This window comes from Erpetoichthys calabaricus, chromosome 1 (assembly GCF_900747795.2).
Source record: "Erpetoichthys calabaricus chromosome 1, fErpCal1.3, whole genome shotgun sequence".
Classification (NCBI taxonomy): domain Eukaryota; kingdom Metazoa; phylum Chordata; class Cladistia; order Polypteriformes; family Polypteridae; genus Erpetoichthys; species Erpetoichthys calabaricus.
The window spans coordinates 67329461-67340390 of NC_041394.2; positions in this window are offsets into that span (position 1 = coordinate 67329461).

Genomic DNA, 10930 nt, shown 5'->3' on the forward strand with positions numbered 1-10930 from the left:
TGACCCAAATGATTTGGAACCACTCACACCCAATCACTTGTTGTTACTGAAGACAAAACCTAAATTACCACCCGAACTCGTTTCAGAGAATGAATCATACCCAAGAAGACGCTGGAAACAAATTCAATACATGGCTGATTTGTTTTGGAAAAGATGGACTAAAGAGTATTTGCCAATACTTCAAGAACGTCAAAAATGGCTAGCACCAAGAAGAAATTTTGAACCAGGGGACGTTGTTTTAATTGTAGATAAAGCTACACCTCGCAATTCCTGGGTAATGGGTCGAGTTATCAAGACAATGCCAGATGCCAAAGGTGCAGTCAGAAGAGTTTGTGTGCAGACCAAAACTAGCACACTGGACAGACCCGTGAACAAACTGTGCCTGCTTCAAGAAACAGCCAATGTTTGAAATATGAAATTTTTAAAGTGTTTGTTTGCAGTGTTATTGCTAGTGAAAACAATAGTTAATATAAAGTTAACTGGCTCATATTGAAGTAAAGTATAGTAATTGTCTCCGCTCCTGCATAGCCAATTAGGGGCCGGAAATGTAAGAGCCAATTTTAGAAAGTTAAAGTTTTGAGTTAAACTCATATTAATGTTTGCTTTATTTGAATAGAACATAATTTCTTCTATAGTCATAGACAATGGTATAGTCTTTTCTTCCCCTATAAGTTAGTAAGAGATAGAATCTTCTTGCTATAATTGAGAAACAGTGTGATATTAAGTTTAGTTGTGTTTAGAACAGGTCCCAGTAAAGAGGGATTTGATAAATCCATTTTAAGTTTAGAAATGGGATAAGCATACAGTTTTCTGACCGTTTTGAAATGGTTCAGAAATTATAAGTGACTAGTGACGATTTAAGATGTAACAAGATTAAGCTTAGAACTAAATTTTTCTTATTATAATTTTTTTTATTTTTTTTGCTATTTTAAATTTTCTTCCTTTATTTTTGTGTGAACTGTTTTACTTTTAAAATTTAACTAAACTTTTAAAAACGAAGATATTTTGTCTGTTGAATCATTTCTGTGCATCAGGCCTTTGCTGAATCCCATTTTTTGAGTTTGAGCTGCAGAACTTTAGAAACTTTGGGAAAACGCAGCTACAACAACTAAAACATGACATTTACCTTAATTGGATGGCCTATATCAAATATATTCGAACCCAACAATAACACTTCTCACTATTGCCAATATTAACAAAACTAAAAAGGGTAGGCCAAGTTATATAAAAAAAAAAAATCAATTCACCAAGTCTTGAAAAATAACACTGAAAAATAGAATAAAAAAAAATAACATAAAAAAAAGAATAAAATAAAATATCCATCCAGATCTATACAACAAACAACATAAAATTTATCTTAATTTGATAGCCTAATTCTCAAATAAATTTGCAAAATAAAGTAAGAATAAAATAAGACCTCTCAATATAGCCAATATTTACAAAACTAAAAAGGGTTGGCATAGTAATTAAAAAAAGAACAATTCCCCATGTCTTTTCCTACAATTCTCAAACTAATTTGTAGAACACAACAGATTTAGAACAGAACATTTGAACTTTTTTCTTCTTTTTTTGTCTTTGTGTCTTGTTTTAAACTTGTTTGTTTTGCAAGCAACTGAACTCTCTGTTTGTAACTGAACAGCTCCACTCTCCTTTCTCCTCAATCCACTATACAACAACAGTCTCCTGTTTCCCTTTGCAAACACTCTTACAAATTCATCCATATCCAAGTTATTTCTTACGGACTTCTCATGGGCCAAGATCACCAAATTCCTCTTTCTTTTATGTAACATGGTGCAACGACAGAGGGTTAGGACCCGTGACAAAGTGGAGAAGGAACTCTCACACGATGCTGAAGACACACCAATTACCAGGGCTGTGACATACAATTTATGCAACTCAGGAAAGGCTTCCTTGTACTCCTGCAGGAGTTTACACACAGTGGACAGGTCTGTTTCCTTTGAACATTTTTTGAGCAGCATCTGTTATGCCACAAGAACTTCATTTTTCAGACTTACAACATCTACTACAATGCCAGCCATCACAGCCAGAGGGTGCAACAGGGTGGGATCTAGAAATGCGCTAGATTTGGGTACAAGTCTTGATATGGGTCTCATCAGGTCAATATTCTTATGTGAAAATATAGTTTCCATTTCTGAAATGGCCCTGTCAAGGATGTAGAGCAGGGATCTTTTCAGAGACTGATGGGGGGAAATGGTAGGGTCACCAGAGTCCGTATGGCCCAAAGTTGGGAGCACAACACTTTGACCCAGGTGTTTGCTCATTGTTCTCCTTCTCTTTGTTGGATGTGTCTCATCCTCAGCAGGAGATGACACTCCCCAACAGTCATCCTCATGGATGTTTTATTAGGAGTCCAGTGCTGCACTAACAACCTCAGAAGCACTGCACAGATCAACTGACTGAGACTGTAGAATAGCATTTGCTGGTTTCAAGACACCAAGCACCCGCACTAGGAACTCTCCAATCTCAAAGAAGTGATGCCTCTTAATTTGGCATAGCAGGCCTGATGCCTCGGTGCACAGGTCAACTGCAGCATCATCATCCTCTGCCATCTCAGATAGGATACTAAGGATTTGTTCTTGATTGTCCACAGTGCACCTTGTCACCTCATAGTGACTTGTCCATCTGATCTCAAGCATCCTTTTTAGACAAGGTGCATCATGTTTATTGAGCACATAGTGGTGGTGAAAAAAGTTGTAGAGTGAACTAGATAGGCTAAAAAATCTTTTTGCACACGGCTCACTCTGCATGACATGCACAGCCACTAAGTGCAGTTGGTGGTTGTAGCAGTGGATGTGTGGGACATTCCTGTCAAGCCTCTTTTGGAGCAGAGCTTGTACACCACCTCTAACCCCACTCATCACAGAAGCCCCATCTTAACACTGGCTAAGTATACTGTCAGCACTGTAGCCAGTATCAGAAAGGTGTAACAGTATCTCAGAGGTGATGTATTCTGTATCAACTTGTTGCAAGTTAAGCAACCCAATAAGATGCTCCTCCGGCATGGAATTTCTGACAAACCGTATTATCACAGACAAATTTTCCACATTGCACCTATCCCTGGTCCCATCACTTTTGAGGCAAAACCCTGCAGAATCAGCACTTTCATATTTTTTCCTGACCTCTCCAAGCACCATGTCAGCCAATGTTTGGATAGTTTCATTTTGGATATCCTTAGATGTGTATTTTGCATTTTTTGGGATACCCTTAGCAATGCTTGCTAGCTTCTCATCCTTCTCTAAGGTATATTCCATCAGTTTTAGAAAAATACCTGAAGCAATGTCATCATCATTACCCGCTGCATCATGTCTCAAGGTTTCTGCAGTCCCATGGAGCCCCAACTCATTTACACAGAGAAACCTTATAGCACTACCAATACTCTTGACATAGTAATTTTTTTTTCAAGTTGTGTTTTACCAACCAACACTGAATCCACAGTCCCCCCTGTGGTCTCTCTGCTTTTATGCTCAGTCCAGATGGTTGAAGCATGCACATGGTTGTGGCTGGACACATACATACCTCTGTAGCCCCTTGTCTCGGTCAAGTGCTGCTTTCCAGTTGTTAAAACCAGTCAAGGTAAAAAGCACATCCCTCTCATTAACAGTGCTGCCATATTTCCAACAGGGGAAACAGAAGCATGCGTCCCGCACAACAGAGTACTCCAGCCATGGTCGTGTGCGGTACCAGGCAGGATTGAATGATCTTAATGTTGTACCACCAAATACACATTTGGGGAAACTGCCCAGTATTGGTTGGGATGGTGTATTGCCATTTAAGTCACTGGGTAGCTGAGCGGGTTGCTTTGGGGCAGCAATTGTTGGCAGAGGTACAGGAGAAGCAGTGCCTGTTGATGCCACAGGAGTAGACATGCTAGCTGCTGTCTCTGATGTACCAGCAGCAGCATCATTGCTACTGCTATTGGTACAGGCAGGAGCAGCACCACACTTTTTAAAAGCTTGGAAAAAAGGATGCATCTCACAGCATTAACTTTCCCTTTGTGAGCTGCTAGAAGCTGGGGTGGAAAGTGAATAAGCTTTACTAAAATCGCTGTGATTACATCAGTATATGAAACGAGAAAACTGTTGAGTGCAGAGTTGAAAGCTGTGGCGGGGCGTTGTGTCGGGTCTGACAGACAGACACAGGTCCTCCAGTCGGCTCTATGCAGCAGACAGGCTCACAGTGGTGCTTGTGGGATCGAGAAAGGAACACTTCTCTACCAGACCGAAACTGTGAGGAGAACAATGGATTAGTCCCCCATTGACTGTACAAATATAGATATATTTTTTTATCCATCCATCCATCCATTGTCTCCCGCTTATCCGAGGTCGGGTCGCGGGGGCAGCAGCTTGAGCAGAGATGCCCAGACTTCCCTCTCCCCGGCCACTTCTTCTAGCTCTTCCGGGAGAATCCCAAGGCGTTCCCAGGCCAGTCGAGAGACATAGTCCCTCCAGCGTGTCCTGGGTCTTCCCCGGGGCCTCCTCCCGGTTGGACGTGCCCGGAACACCTCACCAGGGAGGCGTCCAGGAGGCATCCTGATCAGATGCCCGAGCCACCTCATCTGACTCCTCTCGATGCGGAGGAGCAGCGGCTCTACTCTGAGCCCCTCCCGGATGACTGAGCTTCTCACCCTATCTTTAAGGGAAAGCCCAGACACCCTGCGGAGGAAACTCATTTCAGCCGCTTGTATTCGCGATCTCGTTCTTTCGGTCACTACCCATAGCTCATGACCATAGGTGAGGGTAGGAACATAGATCGACTGGTAAATTGAGAGCTTCGCCTTGCGGCTCAGCTCCTTTTTCACCACGACAGACCGATGCAATGCCCGCATTACTGCGGATGCCGCACCGATCCGCCTGTCGATCTCACGCTCCATTCTTCCCTCACTCGTGAACAAGACCCCGAGATACTTGAACTCCTCCACTTGGGGCAGGATCCGGCTGAGGACCATGGTCTCAGGATTTGGAGGTGCTGATTCTCATCCCAGCCGCTTCACACTCGGCTGCGAACCGATCCAGAGAGAGCTGAAGATCACGGCCTGATGAAGCAAACAGGACAACATCATCTGCAAAAAGCAGTGACCCAATCCTGAGCCCACCAAACTGGACCCTCTCAACACCCTGGCTGCGCCTAGAAATTCTGTCCATAAAAGATATGAACAGAATCGGTGACAAAGGGCAGCCCTGGCGGAGTCCAACTCTCACTGGAAACGGGTTCGACTTACTGCCGACAATGCGGACCAAGCTCTGGCACCGATCGTACAGGGACTGAACAGCCCTTATCAGGGGGGCCGGTACCCCATACTCTCGGAGTACCCCCCACAGGATTCCCCAAGGGACACGGTCGAATGCCTTTTCTAAGTCCACAAAACACATGTAGACTGGTTGGGCAAACTCCCATGCACCCTCCAGGACCCTGCTAAGGGTATAGAGCTGGTCCACTGTTCCGCGACCAGGACGAAAACCACACTGTTCCTCCTGAATCCGAGGCTCGACTATCCGACGGACCCTCCTCTCCAGGACCCCTGAATAGACTTTTCCAGGGAGGCTGAGGAGTGTGATCCCTCTGTAGTTGGAACACACCCTCCGATCCCCCTTCTTAAAGAAGGGGACCACCACCCCGGTCTGCCAATCCAGAGGCACTGTCCCTGATGTCCATGCGATGTTGCAGAGGCGTGTCAGCCAAGACAGTCCTACAACATCCAGAGCCTTGAGGAACTCCGGGCGTATCTCATCCACCCCCGGGGCCCTACCACCAAGGAGTTTTTTGACCACCTCGGTGACCTCAGTCCCAGAGATGGGGGAGCCCACCTCTGAGTCCCCAGGCTCTGCTTCCTCATTGGAAGGCATGTTAATGGGATTGAGGAGGTCTTCGAAGTATTCCCCCCACCGACCCACAACATCCCGAGTCGAGGTCAGCAGCGCACCATCCCCACCATATACAGTGTTGACACTGCACTGCTTCCCCTTCCTGAGACACCGGATGGTGGACCAGAATCTCCTCGAAGCCGTCCGAAAGTCATTCTCCATGGCCTCCCCAAACTCCTCCCACGACCGAGTTTTTGCCTCAGCAACCACCAAAGCCGCATTCCGCTTGGCCTGCCGGTACCTATCAGCTGCCTCCGGGGTCCCACAGGACAAAAGGGTCCTGTAGGACTCCTTCTTCAGCTTGACGGCATCCTTCACCGCCGGTGTCCACCAGCGGGTTCGGGGATTGCCGCCACGACAGGCACCGACCACCTTACGGCCACAGCTCCGGTCAGCTGCCTCAACAATAGAGGCACGGAACATGGCCCATTCGGACTCAATGTCCCCCACCTCCCTCGGGATGTGGTCGAAGTTCTGCCGGAGGTGGGAGTTGAAGCTACTTCTGACAGGGGGCTCTGCCAGACGTTCCCAGCAGACCCTCACAACACGTTTGGGCCTACCACGCCTGACCGGCATCCTCCCCCACCATCGAAGCCAACTCACCACCAGGTGGTGATCAGTTGACAGCTCCGCCCCTCTCTTCACCCGAGTATCCAAGACATGTGGCCGCAAGTCCGACGACACGACCACAAAGTCGATCATCGAACTGAGGCCTAGGGTGTCCTGGTGCCAAGTGCACATATGAACACCCCTATGCTTGAACATGGTGTTCGTTATGGACAATCCGTGACGAGCACAGAAGTCCAATAACAAAACACCGCTCGGGTTCAGATCAGGGGGGCCATTCCTCCCAATCACGCCCTTCCAGGTCTCACTGTCATTGCCCACGTGAGCATTGAAGTCTCCCAGCAGAACGAGGGAGTCCCCAGAAGGTATGCCCTCTAGCACCCCCTCCAGGGACTCCAAAAAGGGTGGGTACTCCGAACTGCTGTTCGGTGCATACGCACAAACAACAGTTAGGACCCGTCCCCCCACCCGAAGGCGAAGGGAGGCTACCCTCTCGTCCACCGGGGTAAACCCCAATGTACAGGCTCCAAGTTGGGGGGCAATAAGTATACCCACACCTGCTCGGCGCCTCTCACCGGGGGCAACTCCAGAGTGGTAGAGAGTCCAGCCCCTCTCAAGGAGATTGGTTCCAGAGTCCAAGCTGTGCGTCGAGGTGAGTCCAACTATATCTAGCCGGAACCTCTCAACTTCGCGCACTAGCTCAGGCTCCTTCCCCTTCAGAGAGGTGACATTCCACGTCCCAAGAGCCAGTTTCTGTAGCCGAGGATCGGACCGCCAAGGTCCCCGCCTTCGGCCACCACCCAACTCACACTGCACCCGACCTCCTTGGCCCCTCCCATAGGTGGTGAGCCCATGGGAAGGGGGACCCACGTTGCCTCTTCGGGCTGTGCCCGGCCGAGCCCCATGGGTGCAGGCCCGGCCACCAGGCGCTCGCCATCGAGCCCCACCTCCAGGCCTGGCTCCAGAGTGGGGCCCCCGGTGACCCGCGTCCGGGCAAGGGAAAACGTCGTCCAAAATTGTTTTTCTTCATAGGAGGTTTGTTTAAACCGCTCTTTGTCTCATCCCTCACCTAGGACCAGTTTGCCTTGGGTGGCCCTACCAGGGGCATAAAGCCCCGGACAACAGAGCTCCTAGGATCATTGGGACACGCAAACCCCTCCACCACGATAAGGTGACGGTTAAAGGAGGGGATATATTTTATATATATATTTTTTTAGTTGTTGTTAATTATCTCACGAGTCGCTATGATTTTGACAGCAGAGATTTGCTGCTTCCTCAAAGCCTCTCACGATTGCGCACCTCATTTTGCTCTGCCCTGCCTACTGAGAAACCTGACACCGGCTCATTTGCATACTAACAGTGATTGGATGTTTAGCTGGGGGACGGGTGAGTGGGGGATCTCTGTCGAGTGCTGTGTGAGCCTGCGCACAAACAGAGCACGGAGGGAAAGAGCGAACAAGAGGTGAAACCTATCATCTCATTTGTGCCTTTTCAAGTGGATTTTTCAGCTACTGTAGTAAATCATGTTCATATTCAGCTTGTGGGTAATCTATTATTTTCTTTCTCAACTTCTAAAAGTTTGATTTAAGGGGGCAGGACATTTGTTTAAGGGGGCATTTCCCCCTCTTGCCCCAGTGTAGAACCGGCCCTGTTGTTTCATATTCTTTTTAGGTATTGTAAGAAAAGGCGCTCTATTGAGCCCGACCCGACACAGATTCACACGGGAGGCACGGGTAAAATTAAACAAATATTTATTTTTCTTCATCTGGAGGGCACGTCTTCCCCGTAATCCCTCCAGCCACAACACAGTCCCAAGCACAGTACCCTAAGCACACAAAGTAGCCAAGCTCTTTCTCTTCCTCCACTACTCCTCCCTGGCAAACTAGTCCTCTTCCTGCCGATTCTGGCCGCTAAGTGGTGGTCTCTGGCTCCCTTTATTGGGTACCCGGAAGTGCTCCAGGTGCTTGATTGCCGACATTTGGAAGCACTTCTGGGTGTGGCGAGACCAATGCCCAAAAGGGCCAGCAGCTCCTGCTGCAGCACCCCCTGGCGGCGCCTGCAGAACCCAACAGGGCTGCTCAGAACTCCAACCGCCATGAAGCCCTGGGGGAGTCCGAGGAACCGCTGGAACCCAGGCAGGCGGCCATCTAGTGTCCAGTTGGAGATACTGGGTTTCCCACCCTTGTCCCCCTGGTATATGTGGTGAAGGGGCGTCCCGGCCAGGCATGGACCCCGGTCATTCATCACAGTATCTACAGACTTTTTTACTTTTACTGCTGTTTTTGTTCATTTCTCCTTTAAACTGCGGCCTTTTGTTTGACCTTTGCATTTTATCCCTTGTCATGAACCATATACCTGCAATGCCTAACATAAATTAATTGATTTTAAACATACTTTATCTTAATGTATTTCAGAATAATAGATGGGGCTTAACTTTATAGGGAGTGCAAATCACAAAGGCCCACACACAGCCCTTTATTCTTGGCATTAAAATGAGGGCCATCTCTTTCCTTTTTATTAATCACAAGTTTCCAGTTATCAACTGAACATTTCCTAGTTAAGGTTAAACAGAGTATGCCAACAAAGATGTTGAAAAAGTTGAATACCATTTATCTTCTTAAAGGTAGCCACAGTAATTAAAAAAGCTGATCAGTATCAGGAGTGTGCCTATCACAAGATATTATGCTGAACAGATTGTGACGAGTGACATCCTTATCACCAAACACCACTATGGAGGACTACCTTGTGGCACTAAATTTGAAAAAGCCACCAAGGAAGCTTTACATTTGCTCCATAAACTTCACAGAAAAGACACCAGCAGTGTAATATCTTTGTTTCAAAGAAATATAAAAGGGCCCTGGTGCAGAAAGAAGGACATGTAGAAATCTGCTTTTCCAATGATCTGCTGGCCACACTTTTTTCGACAAACACCTGGCCTGATGGTGGCTAGTACTGCAATTGGACAGCCTCAGAGTCTTGTGTTTGAGTCGTGCAGTGTGTATGTTCACTGCGTGTTGTTCCTGAGATTATTGTGGCCGCTCTTATTTCACCTGTTTGATTCTTTAGTTAAGCTGTTTTTGTCTCAGATTTGGCAAATCATAGCCAATGTATGTCTACACATTTATACTTGTTGTAGCCCATTTGATCAGTGTGTTAATATTCTGACTTTCAGTTAAGGAATAGTGTTTGACCATTATCGAAGAGCTAACAATGTAACAGCAGACGATGTGAGACTCTACTGATGGAAGAAGAGTTGTGCTTGCTATTACTGACCTGGAGGAAGAAAATGTGAAGCTGGAGACTCAGACCTATTGACCAAAAGTGGTAAAGGAAGGACGAGTATAACATTCTTGTGAGTGGGGGACCTACATGATGAGGAGATGCGTTTTAGATGTTTTTGTATGTCTTTTTGGTGCACCTATGCATTTCTGTGACCTGTTGCACCATTTTCAGCCTTTCGTTCATCATTCTAGCACCCACATCATCAGCCTCACAATTTTTTGTATACTGAAGCTGTGTTCACTGCATAGTTAGAAAAGACAGTGTGTGGGGGTCAGGGCTGCCAGGTCTGGGAATTATTTACAACCAAATGACAGCTGATAACCCACCTAATAGCACCGTGGGCCTTACCAATGAATGACGCTTTTGATGACTGGGGGGAGATTTGTGGCTGTAGATTTCCAGATTGGGTAACCCTTGAATTTTTGCTGCTATCGATGTTGTAGATATGGGGAGTCCCCTTTGGAGTATTGAATCTATCAAAGGCACCCCCCCTTGGAGTTTTGCCATCTGGCAACCATGGCAGGGGTGTAACTCCAAATACCACATAATTTTTGACTTGTGGCCTCATGCCAAGCACAGAAGTGTCAAATATATAACACAGTGTCCGGGCCAAAGGTGGCGGCTCGTGGCCACCTCCTGCTGGAGTGCGAGACGGTTGTGGAGCACTTAGTTATTGTCCCAAAATAAAAAGAAGGTGAAAGCTTACAATATTGTTTGAAGGTGGCAGTATAGTCAAGCCCAAAGCCTGTGAGACTGTAATGAAATTAACAGAGGCATTGTGTGGACGTGCTTAGATCATCTACAATTGGTTGGGAGAGACAGCGTGCACTAAAATTCTTCAGCAAAATATTAAAGACACTTCCTGCCTGCAGGGTTTGTCTTTTGCCAATTCGTGAGTGTGAGGTGCAGTTTATCGCAGAGCATTTTACAGTGTAATAAATAATTACAGCTTGTGCCTGTTTTTGTATGTATTTTCTTTGTATTATAGATATCTCCTTGTTATTGTTCTTAAATGGTGGAGATATTCATACTATTTGGGTTTTGGTGCACTTTTTTATTTTTAATATATATACTTCTTTTTCTTGTTTGTAAATATTTTTGTGGATTTTTCATATTTCTAAGACTGGGATAGTGTGGAGTAACTTCCTGCCAGCATTTTCATCAAGACTGCGGTGGGATGGTGCCCTGCTCGGGATTTG